This window comes from Haliotis rufescens, unplaced genomic scaffold, assembly GCF_023055435.1.
Source record: "Haliotis rufescens isolate VD_foot unplaced genomic scaffold, xgHalRufe1.0.p SCAF_124, whole genome shotgun sequence".
In the NCBI taxonomy this organism is placed as follows: domain Eukaryota; kingdom Metazoa; phylum Mollusca; class Gastropoda; order Lepetellida; family Haliotidae; genus Haliotis; species Haliotis rufescens.
The window spans coordinates 19-23,109 of NW_025963807.1; the positions used below are offsets into that span (position 1 = coordinate 19).

The 23,091-nt window shown below is 39.0% G+C and overlaps 3 long non-coding RNA genes across 3 annotated transcripts; all 3 read right to left on the reverse strand.

The window, feature by feature from the left end:
* Positions 1-2,369: 2,369 nt before the first annotated feature.
* On the reverse strand, positions 2,370-9,513 carry LOC124125314. Its single transcript, XR_007220258.1, has 6 exons — positions 9,323-9,513; positions 8,247-8,446; positions 6,513-8,094; positions 4,400-4,638; positions 3,308-3,507; positions 2,370-3,155 (listed from the first exon to the last, which is right to left on the reverse strand). It is a non-coding gene; the product is annotated as an uncharacterized LOC124125314 (long non-coding RNA).
* A 493-nt stretch (positions 9,514-10,006) lies between these two features.
* Positions 10,007-14,323, reverse strand: LOC125378533. Its single transcript, XR_007220259.1, has 3 exons — positions 14,245-14,323; positions 13,170-13,369; positions 10,007-13,017 (listed from the first exon to the last, which is right to left on the reverse strand). It is a non-coding gene; the product is annotated as an uncharacterized LOC125378533 (long non-coding RNA).
* A 364-nt stretch (positions 14,324-14,687) lies between these two features.
* LOC125378534 lies at positions 14,688-23,071 on the reverse strand. The gene is made up of 5 exons (XR_007220260.1): positions 23,031-23,071; positions 21,297-22,878; positions 19,184-19,422; positions 18,092-18,291; positions 14,688-17,939 (listed from the first exon to the last, which is right to left on the reverse strand). It is a non-coding gene; the product is annotated as an uncharacterized LOC125378534 (long non-coding RNA).
* Between the last annotated feature and the right edge of the window lie 20 nt (positions 23,072-23,091).

A 23,091-nucleotide genomic window follows, 5' to 3' on the forward strand; every position in this document is an offset into this window, starting at 1 on the left:
ATAACCTAAATTCTACTTCAGGCTTCAGGCTCCAACCGACATGTATTTTCATAACCTTATATGAAATAGGGGCTGTATTGGCGACTGAGTATTTCAGGTATTGACCAAAATTCAGGTGATATACACAATTAGTCCTGCACCAATGACCGTGGAATATATTTATTTCATTTAAAAAAATAATCTAGTAATGCATACAAAAAGCAAGTCTAGCCACCTCAAGCTAGCCATCACGAATCTGACACACTGCTGAACGGAACAAAGGATTGATGTTGTGTTTTAAGTATATACGCCCTCTATTTAACTTAACTACATGTATAACTGTTGGTATGGAAGGTAATGCAGTTACATAATTGATCACTTCAGGAATCATCAAAGACAAGTGATTGTAAGTTACCTCAGAGGAAAGGATGTCCTTTTTTTTCTCCAACAGGATCAGGAAAATCACTTACTTTTGAATTAGCACCATTCGTGTTTAAGAAACTTAATAACTCCAACCATGCTACTGTGACGGTTTTTTCACCCTGACACTGACATAATAATATTTACAAGTCCAGAGACAGTTCTTGGAACACAGCCTGACTAAAGAGAAGATTTTGATGGCAATTTTCATTGATGAAGCACACTGCATTGCAAAATTGTAAGTATAAATGTTATATTTTGTATTTCGTTTTGTCTGTCAAGGCATGGCATGTTGAATTGAGAGAGCATGGATTTACGCATCTTTTGGCAATATCCCAGCAAAATCACGACGGGGACACCATAAATAGGCATGGAGAGCGAATGTTTTATGTACTAGGATGGTGTGCGTATCAATTACTGGTTTACAGGCTGCCTTCATATGGCTGCAATATTGCTGACTGCAGTATGAGACGACATTCACTCATTCACATGTTTTGTGATAAAACAAGTATAAATTCACAAAATATTCTTACTAACCACTATGAAACTGCACAATCTAAAGGTATAAAAATGTGCACTGATCACAAGTAGCTATAAAGTGTATACAATATCTAATTTGATATTCATCAAATCAAAGTTAAAGCACAAATATTAACATTTCAAAATGTGCATGTGTCACATTTATGAATACATACAATCACTTCTACAATCATCATGAACTTGATACTTGTTACTCTCAAACAAGGGTTAATTTTGTAAGTTTGGCCGCAGTCCCAGGTAGAGGCATTATGTAATATATGTTAATGCCCTTATGAAAAAGGAATGCATACATCCACTGTATTACATTACATTAGCTAAGTTAAAACACTAAAACACTAAAGTTGATCTTGTTGATCGGTTACAAAAAAATAATCATCTAACAACAATTGTTTTTGCATATGTTGATCTTATTCTTATAATAGGAGTTAAATTTCATAAAAGAAATCGGCCAATTTTCAAGCTAAAGTTTCAATTAAAGTTCAACATCAATCATGCATAACAACATACAGAATATGTATGAATGAGAAGGAAAACAGGGAAGTGTGTCAGAGTCCTTCATGGATCCAAATGGTTTCAAGAGGATGATAGTCCCTTGATAGTCCATTGCTCAACACCATTCAGCTTGGGACTTACAAAGTGTGGAAACCGTCATCCACTATGGTCCAGCCAATAATGTTGAGGATTATATTCAAGAGACAAGGACGGAGCAGGCAGGGATCCAGAAAAGCAGGCACATGCTCTTCTCATGAAATTTAGACGATGTCTCAGTGGCAGGCGGAATATTTCGGATGAAATGAAACAGTATGTCAGAACCAACGTATGTCGACGAGTTGAGCTTTACTGAAGTCATGAGTGCTATGGACAACTGTGCCATATCTTGCAAGTGTCTCTGTGACTGCAGAGACTCATGGACATGCAATTACCCCATGTAGTGAATGTAGATGTGATATTCTTGAGTTGTACAAAACTTCCCTTGACTCGAGTGATAGCTCATCATCTCACTCAGACTCAGAACATGAAGATCATGAAACATACAGTGATAGCGACTTTGCAACAGGGTCTCGTTTTAATCATGTGACACTGAATTACACATCGGGAAAAAAGGTTCAGATGTTATAGTATGTGCGGCTACTGAAGACTTTAAGACTTTCTGAAATCCAATTTTGGATGTCACTCAGCATGTTTTTGATTTCTCTGTGGCAGTGGCTTGTTGGCCTCATTGAATAGAGCTGCATAGGAATGGAATTGTTCTACAAGTTTAAGAATATCACCAAGAAGGATCAACAACTCCATGCCTTCCCGAACATTTCTTGCGGAATGCCAATTTGTCGTATTTTTGGCATAATTCTTCCATTGACAGCGCACTTCTGCTGACTTTGAGAATCGTCTTTTATCTGTGTACCTCCCCTTGTATGTGTGTAACATCATCTTTGAAAGCCCTGTTGCAATGCTCCAAGTCAAGGTCGATGGGATGATTGGTGTCTTCTCTGCCTTGATGGTTGACTGTGCGGTTCCATATCAATCTATAAAGCCTGCCGTTCATATAGGAGAGCATATGCCTTTGCCTGTGTTTCAAAGGAGACCATATGCATACTTTGGACATTTGCTTGCCTTGTAGTATAAACAGAACCACTTTACTAGTCTCATCATGCCTGCCACCATCTCCCATGTGAATGGAATCGTTGTGATTTATTCGAAGAAGCCCAAGCATGAGAGACAGACGGGTGTACTGATAAATAGATGATCTTGATTCTGCTGAAGATGTGGAATCCTGATTGTTTTCAGCATTATATTCCGGATGCTTCGTGTTTGCGGAGAGCTTTTGGTCTCTGGTACAGTTTTCCACAGTACCTGCAGGCTAGTGTGTTTGATTTGGAGACCATGACCTGGCTGTTGAGGAACCTCCGGTAAGACGTGCTTGTCTACAAACTGTTTTGCTGCATGACCTAGAAAATAATCAATCATTTTATATGGATTGCCAACAGCACCCATGTAACTTGACGTTGGGACAGAAGTGAGGTGTTCCATTTGGAAGTAATGTAGTCCCCGAGTTACGATGTAGGCGGTGGTGACCTTGTCCATGAATTCAGAGCATGGGTAAAAGTTGTCATGAGGATCCTGAGTAACATTCACCGCATTTATTGTGCTCCTTTGCAGCATGCAGAGTGCCAAACAGACTTGTTAGAGGAGGACGAGTACAAGTGTTTCCATATAACCTGAAAAAGAAATATCTTCAGGTAGTCAGGTATTACACAAAGACTAATCCGTTACTTTTGCAACAAAACAATAAACCAATTTACAAACCACACAATAACTGTCCTTCTTTTGTTAAATCGCAATTACAGAAAATGCAGTTAATTACATATACCTTTAGAAATTCAGCTTCGTTATGGAACTCTTCCATCTTTGGAACAAGTCCTTGTAATCTGGAACTTGGTGTAGGTCCATCTCGTAAGTGCATGATTGGCTTGTTTCTGCCTCTCAAGGGTGAGGTAGTCCCCTCCGCTGAGCACCTACTGTGATGGAGAACGGTCACTGAGGTCCTCACTGAAGCACTCCCAGTGGTATCTGAAATAAATTTCCACTGTATAAGTTTCAGAAACAATCTTTCATTAATCTTTTCATATGTGTAGGATATAAACTGCTCACAAAAAGTAGGGTATATTGAAATTAAAATCAATGGCACAAAGACAGTAATATAGATGCCTACAAAACATTTGTGTATGATTGAGGAAAAGCATAGGTCCGTCTGAGCAAGCCTCACAATGACCCACCAGATGCCCTTGCATCCAGGAAAATTGCACTCAAACGTACCAGGGGGTGGGGATGAGAAATCACATCTTGTGTCACACGTGCAAATGACAAAATCCACGTGCCTCACGGGCAAAAATGGGTGTTAAACATGGGTCTTGGACCAAGTTCATCCATCACTTCACCACTTTCCACAATGCGAAGGTTACGAGAAGACGAAAGATTGAGAGCAATTGGGATGATCCAAGCCGGAAGAAAGCATAGAAGCACAACTTTTGGGTTTCTACCCCTCATGAATTTTCCAGTGTCGACAAAATGAAATTGCAGCTTGATCAAAGTCATTACTTTCAAAACTGTTTCTTAACATCCTTATTTCCACATTATTATTGTTTCCCAATGAAAATTAAACATAATTCTGAAGCTTTTCGTCGTAACTTTTCAATATCCCCTACTTTGTGTGAGCAGTATAAATAGAAACATACTTTTAACAAATATATACATGTTTTTAAATATAAATAATCTGAGACAACTGTTTGTTTGTTTTTTGTTATTTATCGCCACACTCAATCCACACAATTGGGATACGATGGCATGTATCAACCAAGTCAAGCTAGTCTGACCACCCGTTAGTCTCCTCTTACGACAAGCATAGTCGCTTTTGAAGGCCGCTTATTTACTAACAAAAGAAGTAAGTAAATAGAAATCATACCCTTTCAGTCTTCTTCTTTGTTTCCTGGACCGTCTTCAGTGGGTAGCACAGCACCAGCAGTGGGAGAAGTCCTCTTTTCAGACGAGAACCGTTACAGTATCTCAACAGCAGATGGCGGACAGGTGTGGCAACACCAAGCGGAACGTTAATTGAACGGTTAAGAGAGACTCGTGGGGTGGTCCGAGATATGTGGCTGATGTCAGAATCCGTTAATTACGTTGTGTATACACAATGCTAAGCTGAAAAACGAAATAAGAGGAAGAGTCAAAAGAAAAAGAATTCGTCAAATCACAACTGTATTCAGCTCTAATACCTGCAGATCCCGCGTTTCTGAGACACTCGACGTGCATCAACCATATATACAAGGCAAGTGTATGTATCAACTCTTAGAAAAACATTCAGAAGTGAAACGCATTGTGTGGAACAGAACGTTTGGGTGTAATACTTACTCCTTCAACTAATGATATTAGTCCCAAACATTGTGTTCTTCATAATAAAGAAGTTCATCAATTTTCGGCCTTACATGTATATCGTCCGTGTAATAACCTAAATTCTACTTCAGGCTTCAGGCTCCAACCGACATGTATTTTCATAACCTTATATGAAATAGGGGCTGTATTGGCGACTGAGTATTTCAGGTATTGACCAAAATTCAGGTGATATACACAATTAGTCCTGCACCAATGACCGTGGAATATATTTATTTCATTAAAAAAAATAATCTAGTAATGCATACAAAAAGCAAGTCTAGCCACCTCAAGCTAGCCATCACGAATCTGACACACTGCTGAACGGAACAAAGGATTGATGTTGTGTTTTAAGTATATACGCCCTCTATTTAACTTAACTACATGTATAACTGTTGGTATGGAAGGTAATGCAGTTACATAATTGATCACTTCAGGAATCATCAAAGACAAGTGATTGTAAGTTACCTCAGAGGAAAGGATGTCCTTTTTTTTCTCCAACAGGATCAGGAAAATCACTTACTTTTGAATTAGCACCATTCGTGTTTAAGAAACTTAATAACTCCAACCATGCTACTGTGACGGTTTTTTCACCCTGACACTGACATAATAATATTTACAAGTCCAGAGACAGTTCTTGGAACACAGCCTGACTAAAGAGAAGATTTTGATGGCAATTTTCATTGATGAAGCACACTGCATTGCAAAATTGTAAGTATAAATGTTATATTTTGTATTTCGTTTTGTCTGTCAAGGCATGGCATGTTGAATTGAGAGAGCATGGATTTACGCATCTTTTGGCAATATCCCAGCAAAATCACGACGGGGACACCATAAATAGGCATGGAGAGCGAATGTTTTATGTACTAGGATGGTGTGCGTATCAATTACTGGTTTACAGGCTGCCTTCATATGGCTGCAATATTGCTGACTGCAGTATGAGACGACATTCACTCATTCACATGTTTTGTGATAAAACAAGTATAAATTCACAAAATATTCTTACTAACCACTATGAAACTGCACAATCTAAAGGTATAAAAATGTGCACTGATCACAAGTAGCTATAAAGTGTATACAATATCTAATTTGATATTCATCAAATCAAAGTTAAAGCACAAATATTAACATTTCAAAATGTGCATGTGTCACATTTATGAATACATACAATCACTTCTACAATCATCATGAACTTGATACTTGTTACTCTCAAACAAGGGTTAATTTTGTAAGTTTGGCCGCAGTCCCAGGTAGAGGCATTATGTAATATATGTTAATGCCCTTATGAAAAAGGAATGCATACATCCACTGTATTACATTACATTAGCTAAGTTAAAACACTAAAACACTAAAGTTGATCTTGTTGATCGGTTACAAAAAAATAATCATCTAACAACAATTGTTTTTGCATATGTTGATCTTATTCTTATAATAGGAGTTAAATTTCATAAAAGAAATCGGCCAATTTTCAAGCTAAAGTTTCAATTAAAGTTCAACATCAATCATGCATAACAACATACAGAATATGTATGAATGAGAAGGAAAACAGGGAAGTGTGTCAGAGTCCTTCATGGATCCAAATGGTTTCAAGAGGATGATAGTCCCTTGATAGTCCATTGCTCAACACCATTCAGCTTGGGACTTACAAAGTGTGGAAACCGTCATCCACTATGGTCCAGCCAATAATGTTGAGGATTATATTCAAGAGACAAGGACGGAGCAGGCAGGGATCCAGAAAAGCAGGCACATGCTCTTCTCATGAAATTTAGACGATGTCTCAGTGGCAGGCGGAATATTTCGGATGAAATGAAACAGTATGTCAGAACCAACGTATGTCGACGAGTTGAGCTTTACTGAAGTCATGAGTGCTATGGACAACTGTGCCATATCTTGCAAGTGTCTCTGTGACTGCAGAGACTCATGGACATGCAATTACCCCATGTAGTGAATGTAGATGTGATATTCTTGAGTTGTACAAAACTTCCCTTGACTCGAGTGATAGCTCATCATCTCACTCAGACTCAGAACATGAAGATCATGAAACATACAGTGATAGCGACTTTGCAACAGGGTCTCGTTTTAATCATGTGACACTGAATTACACATCGGGAAAAAAGGTTCAGATGTTATAGTATGTGCGGCTACTGAAGACTTTAAGACTTTCTGAAATCCAATTTTGGATGTCACTCAGCATGTTTTTGATTTCTCTGTGGCAGTGGCTTGTTGGCCTCATTGAATAGAGCTGCATAGGAATGGAATTGTTCTACAAGTTTAAGAATATCACCAAGAAGGATCAACAACTCCATGCCTTCCCGAACATTTCTTGCGGAATGCCAATTTGTCGTATTTTTGGCATAATTCTTCCATTGACAGCGCACTTCTGCTGACTTTGAGAATCGTCTTTTATCTGTGTACCTCCCCTTGTATGTGTGTACATCATCTTTGAAAGCCCTGTTGCAATGCTCCAAGTCAAGGTCGATGGGATGATTGGTGTCTTCTCTGCCTTGATGGTTGACTGTGCGGTTCCATATCAATCTATAAAGCCTGCCGTTCATATAGGAGAGCATATGCCTTTGCCTGTGTTTCAAAGGAGACCATATGCATACTTTGGACATTTGCTTGCCTTGTAGTATAAACAGAACCACTTTACTAGTCTCATCATGCCTGCCACCATCTCCCATGTGAATGGAATCGTTGTGATTTATTCGAAGAAGCCCAAGCATGAGAGACAGACGGGTGTACTGATAAATAGATGATCTTGATTCTGCTGAAGATGTGGAATCCTGATTGTTTTCAGCATTATATTCCGGATGCTTCGTGTTTGCGGAGAGCTTTTGGTCTCTGGTACAGTTTTCCACAGTACCTGCAGGCTAGTGTGTTTGATTTGGAGACCATGACCTGGCTGTTGAGGAACCTCCGGTAAGACGTGCTTGTCTACAAACTGTTTTGCTGCATGACCTAGAAAATAATCAATCATTTTATATGGATTGCCAACAGCACCCATGTAACTTGACGTTGGGACAGAAGTGAGGTGTTCCATTTGGAAGTAATGTAGTCCCCGAGTTACGATGTAGGCGGTGGTGACCTTGTCCATGAATTCAGAGCATGGGTAAAAGTTGTCATGAGGATCCTGAGTAACATTCACCGCATTTATTGTGCTCCTTTGCAGCATGCAGAGTGCCAAACAGACTTGTTAGAGGAGGACGAGTACAAGTGTTTCCATATAACCTGAAAAAGAAATATCTTCAGGTAGTCAGGTATTACACAAAGACTAATCCGTTACTTTTGCAACAAAACAATAAACCAATTTACAAACCACACAATAACTGTCCTTCTTTTGTTAAATCGCAATTACAGAAAATGCAGTTAATTACATATACCTTTAGAAATTCAGCTTCGTTATGGAACTCTTCCATCTTTGGAACAAGTCCTTGTAATCTGGAACTTGGTGTAGGTCCATCTCGTAAGTGCATGATTGGCTTGTTTCTGCCTCTCAAGGGTGAGGTAGTCCCCTCCGCTGAGCACCTACTGTGATGGAGAACGGTCACTGAGGTCCTCACTGAAGCACTCCCAGTGGTATCTGAAATAAATTTCCACTGTATAAGTTTCAGAAACAATCTTTCATTAATCTTTTCATATGTGTAGGATATAAACTGCTCACAAAAAGTAGGGTATATTGAAATTAAAATCAATGGCACAAAGACAGTAATATAGATGCCTACAAAACATTTGTGTATGATTGAGGAAAAGCATAGGTCCGTCTGAGCAAGCCTCACAATGACCCACCAGATGCCCTTGCATCCAGGAAAATTGCACTCAAACGTACCAGGGGGTGGGGATGAGAAATCACATCTTGTGTCACACGTGCAAATGACAAAATCCACGTGCCTCACGGGCAAAAATGGGTGTTAAACATGGGTCTTGGACCAAGTTCATCCATCACTTCACCACTTTCCACAATGCGAAGGTTACGAGAGCAATTGGGATGATCCAAGCCGGAAGAAAGCATAGAAGCACAACTTTTGGGTTTCTACCCCTCATGAACTTTCCAGTGTCGACAAAATGAAATTGCAGCTTGATCAAAGTCATTACTTTCAAAACTGTTTCTTAACATCCTTATTTCCACATTATTATTGTTTCCCAATGAAAATTAAACATAATTCTGAAGCTTTTCGTCGTAACTTTTCAATATCCCCTACTTTGTGTGAGCAGTATAAATAGAAACATACTTTTAACAAATATATACATGTTTTTAAATATAAATAATCTGAGACAACTGTTTGTTTGTTTTTTGTTATTTATCGCCACACTCAATCCACACAATTGGGATACGATGGCATGTATCAACCAAGTCAAGCTAGTCTGACCACCCGTTAGTCTCCTCTTACGACAAGCATAGTCGCTTTTGAAGGCCGCTTATTTACTAACAAAAGAAGTAAGTAAATAGAAATCATACCCTTTCAGTCTTCTTCTTTGTTTCCTGGACCGTCTTCAGTGGGTAGCACAGCACCAGCAGTGGGAGAAGTCCTCTTTTCAGACGAGAACCGTTACAGTATCTCAACAGCAGATGGCGGACAGGTGTGGCAACACCAAGCGGAACGTTAATTGAACGGTTAAGAGAGACTCGTGGGGTGGTTCGAGATATGTGGCTGATGTCAGAATCCGTTAATTACGTTGTGTATACACAATGCTAAGCTGAAAAACGAAATAAGAGGAAGAGTCAAAAGAAAAAGAATTCGTCAAATCACAACTGTATTCAGCTCTAATACCTGCAGATCCCGCGTTTCTGAGACACTCGACGTGCATCAACCATATATACAAGGCAAGTGTATGTATCAACTCTTAGAAAAACATTCAGAAGTGAAACGCATTGTGTGGAACAGAACGTTTGGGTGTAATACTTACTCCTTCAACTAATGATATTAGTCCCAAACATTGTGTTCTTCATAATAAAGAAGTTCATCAATTTTCGGCCTTACATGTATATCATCCGTGTAATAACCTAAATTCTACTTCAGGCTTCAGGCTCCAACCGACATGTATTTTCATAACCTTATATGAAATAGGGGCTGTATTGGCGACTGAGTATTTCAGGTATTGACCAAAATTCAGGTGATATACACAATTAGTCCTGCACCAATGACCGTGGAATATATTTATTTCATTTAAAAAAATAATCTAGTAATGCATACAAAAAGCAAGTCTAGCCACCTCAAGCTAGCCATCACGAATCTGACACACTGCTGAACGGAACAAAGGATTGATGTTGTGTTTTAAGTATATACGCCCTCTATTTAACTTAACTACATGTATAACTGTTGGTATGGAAGGTAATGCAGTTACATAATTGATCACTTCAGGAATCATCAAAGACAAGTGATTGTAAGTTACCTCAGAGGAAAGGATGTCCTTTTTTTTCTCCAACAGGATCAGGAAAATCACTTACTTTTGAATTAGCACCATTCGTGTTTAAGAAACTTAATAACTCCAACCATGCTACTGTGACGGTTTTTTCACCCTGACACTGACATAATAATATTTGCAAGTCCAGAGACAGTTCTTGGAACACAGCCTGACTAAAGAGAAGATTTTGATGGCAATTTTCATTGATGAAGCACACTGCATTGCAAAATTGTAAGTATAAATGTTATATTTTGTATTTCGTTTTGTCTGTCAAGGCATGGCATGTTGAATTGAGAGAGCATGGATTTACGCATCTTTTGGCAATATCCCAGCAAAATCACGACGGGGACACCATAAATAGGCATGGAGAGCGAATGTTTTATGTACTAGGATGGTGTGCGTATCAATTACTGGTTTACAGGCTGCCTTCATATGGCTGCAATATTGCTGACTGCAGTATGAGACGACATTCACTCATTCACATGTTTTGTGATAAAACAAGTATAAATTCACAAAATATTCTTACTAACCACTATGAAACTGCACAATCTAAAGGTATAAAAATGTGCACTGATCACAAGTAGCTATAAAGTGTATACAATATCTAATTTGATATTCATCAAATCAAAGTTAAAGCACAAATATTAACATTTCAAAATGTGCATGTGTCACATTTATGAATACATACAATCACTTCTACAATCATCATGAACTTGATACTTGTTACTCTCAAACAAGGGTTAATTTTGTAAGTTTGGCCGCAGTCCCAGGTAGAGGCATTATGTAATATATGTTAATGCCCTTATGAAAAAGGAATGCATACATCCACTGTATTACATTACATTAGCTAAGTTAAAACACTAAAACACTAAAGTTGATCTTGTTGATCGGTTACAAAAAAATAATCATCTAACAACAATTGTTTTTGCATATGTTGATCTTATTCTTATAATAGGAGTTAAATTTCATAAAAGAAATCGGCCAATTTTCAAGCTAAAGTTTCAATTAAAGTTCAACATCAATCATGCATAACAACATACAGAATATGTATGAATGAGAAGGAAAACAGGGAAGTGTGTCAGAGTCCTTCATGGATCCAAATGGTTTCAAGAGGATGATAGTCCCTTGATAGTCCATTGCTCAACACCATTCAGCTTGGGACTTACAAAGTGTGGAAACCGTCATCCACTATGGTCCAGCCAATAATGTTGAGGATTATATTCAAGAGACAAGGACGGAGCAGGCAGGGATCCAGAAAAGCAGGCACATGCTCTTCTCATGAAATTTAGACGATGTCTCAGTGGCAGGCGGAATATTTCGGATGAAATGAAACAGTATGTCAGAACCAACGTATGTCGACGAGTTGAGCTTTACTGAAGTCATGAGTGCTATGGACAACTGTGCCATATCTTGCAAGTGTCTCTGTGACTGCAGAGACTCATGGACATGCAATTACCCCATGTAGTGAATGTAGATGTGATATTCTTGAGTTGTACAAAACTTCCCTTGACTCGAGTGATAGCTCATCATCTCACTCAGACTCAGAACATGAAGATCATGAAACATACAGTGATAGCGACTTTGCAACAGGGTCTCGTTTTAATCATGTGACACTGAATTACACATCGGGAAAAAAGGTTCAGATGTTATAGTATGTGCGGCTACTGAAGACTTTAAGACTTTCTGAAATCCAATTTTGGATGTCACTCAGCATGTTTTTGATTTCTCTGTGGCAGTGGCTTGTTGGCCTCATTGAATAGAGCTGCATAGGAATGGAATTGTTCTACAAGTTTAAGAATATCACCAAGAAGGATCAACAACTCCATGCCTTCCCGAACATTTCTTGCGGAATGCCAATTTGTCGTATTTTTGGCATAATTCTTCCATTGACAGCGCACTTCTGCTGACTTTGAGAATCGTCTTTTATCTGTGTACCTCCCCTTGTATGTGTGTACATCATCTTTGAAAGCCCTGTTGCAATGCTCCAAGTCAAGGTCGATGGGATGATTGGTGTCTTCTCTGCCTTGATGGTTGACTGTGCGGTTCCATATCAATCTATAAAGCCTGCCGTTCATATAGGAGAGCATATGCCTTTGCCTGTGTTTCAAAGGAGACCATATGCATACTTTGGACATTTGCTTGCCTTGTAGTATAAACAGAACCACTTTACTAGTCTCATCATGCCTGCCACCATCTCCCATGTGAATGGAATCGTTGTGATTTATTCGAAGAAGCCCAAGCATGAGAGACAGACGGGTGTACTGATAAATAGATGATCTTGATTCTGCTGAAGATGTGGAATCCTGATTGTTTTCAGCATTATATTCCGGATGCTTCGTGTTTGCGGAGAGCTTTTGGTCTCTGGTACAGTTTTCCACAGTACCTGCAGGCTAGTGTGTTTGATTTGGAGACCATGACCTGGCTGTTGAGGAACCTCCGGTAAGACGTGCTTGTCTACAAACTGTTTTGCTGCATGACCTAGAAAATAATCAATCATTTTATATGGATTGCCAACAGCACCCATGTAACTTGACGTTGGGACAGAAGTGAGGTGTTCCATTTGGAAGTAATGTAGTCCCCCAGTTACGATGTAGGCGGTGGTGACCTTGTCCATGAATTCAGAGCATGGGTAAAAGTTGTCATGAGGATCCTGAGTAACATTCACCGCATTTATTGTGCTCCTTTGCAGCATGCAGAGTGCCAAACAGACTTGTTAGAGGAGGACGAGTACAAGTGTTTCCATATAACCTGAAAAAGAAATATCTTCAGGTAGTCAGGTATTACACAAAGACTAATCCGTTACTTTTGCAACAAAACAATAAACCAATTTACAAACCACACAATAACTGTCCTTCTTTTGTTAAATCGCAATTACAGAAAATGCAGTTAATTACATATACCTTTAGAAATTCAGCTTCGTTATGGAACTCTTCCATCTTTGGAACAAGTCCTTGTAATCTGGAACTTGGTGTAGGTCCATCTCGTAAGTGCATGATTGGCTTGTTTCTGCCTCTCAAGGGTGAGGTAGTCCCCTCCGCTGAGCACCTACTGTGATGGAGAACGGTCACTGAGGTCCTCACTGAAGCACTCCCAGTGGTATCTGAAATAAATTTCCACTGTATAAGTTTCAGAAACAATCTTTCATTAATCTTTTCATATGTGTAGGATATAAACTGCTCACAAAAAGTAGGGTATATTGAAATTAAAATCAATGGCACAAAGACAGTAATATAGATGCCTACAAAACATTTGTGTATGATTGAGGAAAAGCATAGGTCCGTCTGAGCAAGCCTCACAATGACCCACCAGATGCCCTTGCATCCAGGAAAATTGCACTCAAACGTACCAGGGGGTGGGGATGAGAAATCACATCTTGTGTCACACGTGCAAATGACAAAATCCACGTGCCTCACGGGCAAAAATGGGTGTTAAACATGGGTCTTGGACCAAGTTCATCCATCACTTCACCACTTTCCACAATGCGAAGGTTACGAGAGCAATTGGGATGATCCAAGCCGGAAGAAAGCATAGAAGCACAACTTTTGGGTTTCTACCCCTCATGAACTTTCCAGTGTCGACAAAATGAAATTGCAGCTTGATCAAAGTCATTACTTTCAAAACTGTTTTTAACATCCTTATTTCCACATTATTATTGTTTCCCAATGAAAATTAAACATAATTCTGAAGCTTTTCGTCGTAACTTTTCAATATCCCCTACTTTGTGTGAGCAGTATAAATAGAAACATACTTTTAACAAATATATACATGTTTTTAAATATAAATAATCTGAGACAACTGTTTGTTTGTTTTTTGTTATTTATCGCCACACTCAATCCACACAATTGGGATACGATGGCATGTATCAACCAAGTCAAGCTAGTCTGACCACCCGTTAGTCTCCTCTTACGACAAGCATAGTCGCTTTTGAAGGCCGCTTATTTACTAACAAAAGAAGTAAGTAAATAGAAATCATACCCTTTCAGTCTTCTTCTTTGTTTCCTGGACCGTCTTCAGTGGGTAGCACAGCACCAGCAGTGGGAGAAGTCCTCTTTTCAGACGAGAAGCGTTACAGTATCTCAACAGCAGATGGCGGACAGGTGTGGCAACACCAAGCGGAACGTTAATTGAACGGTTAAGAGAGACTCGTGGGGTGGTCCGAGATATGTGGCTGATGTCAGAATCCGTTAATTACGTTGTGTATACACAATGCTAAGCTGAAAAACGAAATAAGAGGAAGAGTCAAAAGAAAAAGAATTCGTCAAATCACAACTGTATTCAGCTCTAATACCTGCAGATCCCGCGTTTCTGAGACACTCGACGTGCATCAACCATATATACAAGGCAAGTGTATGTATCAACTCTTAGAAAAACATTCAGAAGTGAAACGCATTGTGTGGAACAGAACGCTTGGGTGTAATACTTACTCCTTCAACTAATGATATTAGTCCCAAACATTGTGTTCTTCATAATAAAGAAGTTCATCAATTTTCGGCCTTACATGTATATCATCCGTGTAATAACCTAAATTCTACTTCAGGCTTCAGGCTCCAACCGACATGTATTTTCATAACCTTATATGAAATAGGGGCTGTATTGGCGACTGAGTATTTCAGGTATTGACCAAAATTCAGGTGATATACACAATTAGTCCTGCACCAATGACCGTGGAATATATTTATTTCATTTAAAAAAAGAATCTAGTAATGCATACAAAAAGCAAGTCTAGCCACCTCAAGCTAGCCATCACGAATCTGACACACTGCTGAACGGAACAAAGGATTGATGTTGTGTTTTAAGTATATACGCCCTCTATTTAACTTAACTACATGTATAACTGTTGGTATGGAAGGTAATGCAGTTACATAATTGATCACTTCAGGAATCATCAAAGACAAGTGATTGTAAGTTACCTCAGAGGAAAGGATGTCCTTTTTTTTCTCCAACAGGATCAGGAAAATCACTTACATTTGAATTAGCACCATTCGTGTTTAAGAAACTTAATAACTCCAACCATGCTACTGTGACGGTTTTTTCACCCTGACACTGACATAATAATATTTGCAAGTCCAGAGACAGTTCTTGGAACACAGCCTGACTAAAGAGAAGATTTTGATGGCAATTTTCATTGATGAAGCACACTGCATTGCAAAATTGTAAGTATAAATGTTATATTTTGTATTTCGTTTTGTCTGTCAAGGCATGGCATGTTGAATTGAGAGAGCATGGATTTACGCATCTTTTGGCAATATCCCAGCAAAATCACGACGGGGACACCATAAATAGGCATGGAGAGCGAATGTTTTATGTACTAGGATGGTGTGCGTATCAATTACTGGTTTACAGGCTGCCTTCATATGGCTGCAATATTGCTGACTGCAGTATGAGACGACATTCACTCATTCACATGTTTTGTGATAAAACAAGTATAAATTCACAAAATATTCTTACTAACCACTATGAAACTGCACAATCTAAAGGTATAAAAATGTGCACTGATCACAAGTAGCTATAAAGTGTATACAATATCTAATTTGATATTCATCAAATCAAAGTTAAAGCACAAATATTAACATTTCAAAATGTGCATGTGTCACATTTATGAATACATACAATCACTTCTACAATCATCATGAACTTGATACTTGTTACTCTCAAACAAGGGTTAATTTTGTAAGTTTGGCCGCAGTCCCAGGTAGAGGCATTATGTAATATATGTTAATGCCCTTATGAAAAAGGAATGCATACATCCACTGTATTACATTACATTAGCTAAGTTAAAACACTAAAACACTAAAGTTGATCTTGTTGATCGGTTACAAAAAAATAATCATCTAACAACAATTGTTTTTGCATATGTTGATCTTATTCTTATAATAGGAGTTAAATTTCATAAAAGAAATCGGCCAATTTTCAAGCTAAAGTTTCAATTAAAGTTCAACATCAATCATGCATAACAACATACAGAATATGTATGAATGAGAAGGAAAACAGGGAAGTGTGTCAGAGTCCTTCATGGATCCAAATGGTTTCAAGAGGATGATAGTCCCTTGATAGTCCATTGCTCAACACCATTCAGCTTGGGACTTACAAAGTGTGGAAACCGTCATCCACTATGGTCCAGCCAATAATGTTGAGGATTATATTCAAGAGACAAGGACGGAGCAGGCAGGGATCCAGAAAAGCAGGCACATGCTCTTCTCATGAAATTTAGACGATGTCTCAGTGGCAGGCGGAATATTTCGGATGAAATGAAACAGTATGTCAGAACCAACGTATGTCGACGAGTTGAGCTTTACTGAAGTCATGAGTGCTATGGACAACTGTGCCATATCTTGCAAGTGTCTCTGTGACTGCAGAGACTCATGGACATGCAATTACCCCATGTAGTGAATGTAGATGTGATATTCTTGAGTTGTACAAAACTTCCCTTGACTCGAGTGATAGCTCATCATCTCACTCAGACTCAGAACATGAAGATCATGAAACATACAGTGATAGCGACTTTGCAACAGGGTCTCGTTTTAATCATGTGACACTGAATTACACATCGGGAAAAAAGGTTCAGATGTTATAGTATGTGCGGCTACTGAAGACTTTAAGACTTTCTGAAATCCAATTTTGGATGTCACTCAGCATGTTTTTGATTTCTCTGTGGCAGTGGCTTGTTGGCCTCATTGAATAGAGCTGCATAGGAATGGAATTGTTCTACAAGTTTAAGAATATCACCAAGAAGGATCAACAACTCCATGCCTTCCCGAACATTTCTTGCGGAATGCCAATTTGTCGTATTTTTGGCATAATTCTTCCATTGACAGCGCACTTCTGCTGACTTTGAGAATCGTCTTTTATCTGTGTACCTCCCCTTGTATGTGTGTACATCATCTTTGAAAGCCCTGTTGCAATGCTCCAAGTCAAGGTCGATGGGATGATTGGTGTCTTCTCTGCCTTGATGGTTGACTGTGCGGTTCCATATCAATCTATAAAGCCTGCCGTTCATATAGGAGAGCATATGCCTTTGCCTGTGTTTCAAAGGAGACCATATGCATACTTTGGACATTTGCTTGCCTTGTAGTATAAACAGAACCACTTTACTAGTCTCATCATGCCTGCCACCATCTCCCATGTGAATGGAATCGTTGTGATTTATTCGAAGAAGCCCAAGCATGAGAGACAGACGGGTGTACTGATAAATAGATGATCTTGATTCTGCTGAAGATGTGGAATCCTGATTGTTTTCAGCATTATATTCCGGATGCTTCGTGTTTGCGGAGAGCTTTTGGTCTCTGGTACAGTTTTCCACAGTACCTGCAGGCTAGTGTGTTTGATTTGGAGACCATGACCTGGCTGTTGAGGAACCTCCGGTAAGACGTGCTTGTCTACAAACTGTTTTGCTGCATGACCTAGAAAATAATCAATCATTTTATATGGATTGCCAACAGCACCCATGTAACTTGACGTTGGGACAGAAGTGAGGTGTTCCATTTGGAAGTAATGTAGTCCCCCAGTTACGATGTAGGCGGTGGTGACCTTGTCCATGAATGCAGAGCATGGGTAAAAGTTGTCATGAGGATCCTGAGTAACATTCACCGCATTTATTGTGCTCCTTTGCAGCATGCAGAGTGCCAAACAGACTTGTTAGAGGAGGACGAGTACAAGTGTTTCCATATAACCTGAAAAAGAAATATCTTCAGGTAGTCAGGTATTACACAAAGACTAATCCGTTACTTTTGCAACAAAACAATAAACCAATTTACAAACCACACAATAACTGTCCTTCTTTTGTTAAATCGCAATTACAGAAAATGCAGTTAATTACATATACCTTTAGAAATTCAGCTTCGTTATGGAACTCTTCCATCTTTGGAACAAGTCCTTGTAATCTGGAACTTGGTGTAGGTCCATCTCGTAAGTGCATGATTGGCTTGTTTCTGCCTCTCAAGGGTGAGGTAGTCCCCTCCGCTGAGCACCTACTGTGATGGAGAACGGTCACTGAGGTCCTCACTGAAGCACTCCCAGTGGTATCTGAAATAAATTTCCACTGTATAAGTTTCAGAAACAATCTTTCATTAATCTTTTCATATGTGTAGGATATAAACTGCTCACAAAAAGTAGGGTATATTGAAATTAAAATCAATGGCACAAAGACAGTAATATAGATGCCTACAAAACATTTGTGTATGATTGAGGAAAAGCATAGGTCCGTCTGAGCAAGCCTCACAATGACCCACCAGATGCCCTTGCATCCAGGAAAATTGCACTCAAACGTACCAGGGGGTGGGGATGAGAAATCACATCTTGTGTCACACGTGCAAATGACAAAATCCACGTGCCTCACGGGCAAAAATGGGTGTTAAACATGGGTCTTGGACCAAGTTCATCCATCACTTCACCACTTTCCACAATGCGAAGGTTACGAGAAGACGAAAGATTGAGAGCAATTGGGATGATCCAAGCCGGAAGAAAGCATAGAAGCACAACTTTTGGGTTTCTACCCCTCATGAATTTTCCAGTGTCGACAAAATGAAATTGCAGCTTGATCAAAGTCATTACTTTCAAAACTGTTTCTTAACATCCTTATTTCCACATTATTATTGTTTCCCAATGAAAATTAAACATAATTCTGAAGCTTTTCGTCGTAACTTTTCAATATCCCCTACTTTGTGTGAGCAGTATAAATAGAAACATACTTTTAACAAATATATACATGTTTTTAAATATAAATAATCTGAGACAACTGTTTGTTTGTTTTTTGTTATTTATCGCCACACTCAATCCACACAATTGGGATACGATGGCATGTATCAACCAAGTCAAGCTAGTCTGACCACCCGTTAGTCTCCTCTTACGACAAGCATAGTCGCTTTTGAAGGCCGCTTATTTACTAACAAAAGAAGTAAGTAAATAGAAATCATACCCTTTCAGTCTTCTTCTTTGTTTCCTGGACCGTCTTCAGTGGGTAGCACAGCACCAGCAGTGGGGGAAGTCCTCTTTTCAGACGAGAACCGTTACAGTATCTCAACAGCAGATGGCGGACAGGTGTGGCAACACCAAGCGGAACGTTAATTGAACGGTTAAGAGAGACTCGTGGGGTGGTCCGAGATATGTGGCTGATGTCAGAATCCGTTAATTACGTTGTGTATACACAATGCTAAGCTGAAAAACGAAATAAGAGGAAGAGTCAAAAGAAAAAGAATTCGTCAAATCACAACTGTATTCAGCTCTAATACCTGCAGATCCCGCGTTTCTGAGACACTCGACGTGCATCAACCATATATACAAGGCAAGTGTATGTATCAACTCTTAGAAAAACATTCAGAAGTGAAACGCATTGTGTGGAACAGAACGTTTGGGTGTAATACTTACTCCTTCAACTAATGATATTAGTCCCAAACATTGTGTTCTTCATAATAAAGAAGTTCATCAATTTTCGGCCTTACATGTATATCATCCGTGTAATAACCTAAATTCTACTTCAGGCTTCAGGCTCCAACCGACATGTATTTTCATAACCTTATATGAAATAGGGGCTGTATTGGCGACTGAGTATTTCAGGTATTGACCAAAATTCAGGTGATATACACAATTAGTCCTGCACCAATGACCGTGGAATATATTTATTTCATTTAAAAAAAGAATCTAGTAATGCATACAAAAAGCAAGTCTAGCCACCTCAAGCTAGCCATCACGAATCTGACACACTGCTGAACGGAACAAAGGATTGATGTTGTGTTTTAAGTATATACGCCCTCTATTTAACTTAACTACATGTATAACTGTTGGTATGGAAGGTAATGCAGTTACATAATTGATCACTTCAGGAATCATCAAAGACAAGTGATTGTAAGTTACCTCAGAGGAAAGGATGTCCTTTTTTTTCTCCAACAGGATCAGGAAAATCACTTACTTTTGAATTAGCACCATTCGTGTTTAAGAAACTTAATAACTCCAACCATGCTACTGTGACGGTTTTTTCACCCTGACACTGACATAATAATATTTGCAAGTCCAGAGACAGTTCTTGGAACACAGCCTGACTAAAGAGAAGATTTTGATGGCAATTTTCATTGATGAAGCACACTGCATTGCAAAATTGTAAGTATAAATGTTATATTTTGTATTTCGTTTTGTCTGTCAAGGCATGGCATGTTGAATTGAGAGAGCATGGATTTACGCATCTTTTGGCAATATCCCAGCAAAATCACGACGGGGACACCATAAATAGGCATGGAGAGCGAATGTTTTATGTACTAGGATGGTGTGCGTATCAATTACTGGTTTACAGGCTGCCTTCATATGGCTGCAATATTGCTGACTGCAGTATGAGACGACATTCACTCATTCACATGTTTTGTGATAAAACAAGTATAAATTCACAAAATATTCTTACTAACCACTATGAAACTGCACAATCTAAAGGTATAAAAATGTGCACTGATCACAAGTAGCTATAAAGTGTATACAATATCTAATTTGATATTCATCAAATCAAAGTTAAAGCACAAATATTAACATTTCAAAATGTGCATGTGTCACATTTATGAATACATACAATCACTTCTACAATCATCATGAACTTGATACTTGTTACTCTCAAACAAGGGTTAATTTTGTAAGTTTGGCCGCAGTCCCAGGTAGAGGCATTATGTAATATATGTTAATGCCCTTATGAAAAAGGAATGCATACATCCACTGTATTACATTACATTAGCTAAGTTAAAACACTAAAACACTAAAGTTGATCTTGTTGATCGGTTACAAAAAAATAATCATCTAACAACAATTGTTTTTGCATATGTTGATCTTATTCTTATAATAGGAGTTAAATTTCATAAAAGAAATCGGCCAATTTTCAAGCTAAAGTTTCAATTAAAGTTCAACATCAATCATGCATAACAACATACAGAATATGTATGAATGAGAAGGAAAACAGGGAAGTGTGTCAGAGTCCTTCATGGATCCAAATGGTTTCAAGAGGATGATAGTCCCTTGATAGTCCATTGCTCAACACCATTCAGCTTGGGACTTACAAAGTGTGGAAACCGTCATCCACTATGGTCCAGCCAATAATGTTGAGGATTATATTCAAGAGACAAGGACGGAGCAGGCAGGGATCCAGAAAAGCAGGCACATGCTCTTCTCATGAAATTTAGACGATGTCTCAGTGGCAGGCGGAATATTTCGGATGAAATGAAACAGTATGTCAGAACCAACGTATGTCGACGAGTTGAGCTTTACTGAAGTCATGAGTGCTATGGACAACTGTGCCATATCTTGCAAGTGTCTCTGTGACTGCAGAGACTCATGGACATGCAATTACCCCATGTAGTGAATGTAGATGTGATATTCTTGAGTTGTACAAAACTTCCCTTGACTCGAGTGATAGCTCATCATCTCACTCAGACTCAGAACATGAAGATCATGAAACATACAGTGATAGCGACTTTGCAACAGGGTCTCGTTTTAATCATGTGACACTGAATTACACATCGGGAAAAAAGGTTCAGATGTTATAGTATGTGCGGCTACTGAAGACTTTAAGACTTTCTGAAATCCAATTTTGGATGTCACTCAGCATGTTTTTGATTTCTCTGTGGCAGTGGCTTGTTGGCCTCATTGAATAGAGCTGCATAGGAATGGAATTGTTCTACAAGTTTAAGAATATCACCAAGAAGGATCAACAACTCCATGCCTTCCCGAACATTTCTTGCGGAATGCCAATTTGTCGTATTTTTGGCATAATTCTTCCATTGACAGCGCACTTCTGCTGACTTTGAGAATCGTCTTTTATCTGTGTACCTCCCCTTGTATGTGTGTACATCATCTTTGAAAGCCCTGTTGCAATGCTCCAAGTCAAGGTCGATGGGATGATTGGTGTCTTCTCTGCCTTGATGGTTGACTGTGCGGTTCCATATCAATCTATAAAGCCTGCCGTTCATATAGGAGAGCATATGCCTTTGCCTGTGTTTCAAAGGAGACCATATGCATACTTTGGACATTTGCTTGCCTTGTAGTATAAACAGAACCACTTTACTAGTCTCATCATGCCTGCCACCATCTCCCATGTGAATGGAATCGTTGTGATTTATTCGAAGAAGCCCAAGCATGAGAGACAGACGGGTGTACTGATAAATAGATGATCTTGATTCTGCTGAAGATGTGGAATCCTGATTGTTTTCAGCATTATATTCCGGATGCTTCGTGTTTGCGGAGAGCTTTTGGTCTCTGGTACAGTTTTCCACAGTACCTGCAGGCTAGTGTGTTTGATTTGGAGACCATGACCTGGCTGTTGAGGAACCTCCGGTAAGACGTGCTTGTCTACAAACTGTTTTGCTGCATGACCTAGAAAATAATCAATCATTTTATATGGATTGCCAACAGCACCCATGTAACTTGACGTTGGGACAGAAGTGAGGTGTTCCATTTGGAAGTAATGTAGTCCCCCAGTTACGATGTAGGCGGTGGTGACCTTGTCCATGAATTCAGAGCATGGGTAAAAGTTGTCATGACGATCCTGAGTAACATTCACCGCATTTATTGTGCTCCTTTGCAGCATGCAGAGTGCCAAACAGACTTGTTAGAGGAGGACGAGTACAAGTGTTTCCATATAACCTGAAAAAGAAATATCTTCAGGTAGTCAGGTATTACACAAAGACTAATCCGTTACTTTTGCAACAAAACAATAAACCAATTTACAAACCACACAATAACTGTCCTTCTTTTGTTAAATCGCAATTACAGAAAATGCAGTTAATTACATATACCTTTAGAAATTCAGCTTCGTTATGGAACTCTTCCATCTTTGACACAAGTCCTTGTAATCTG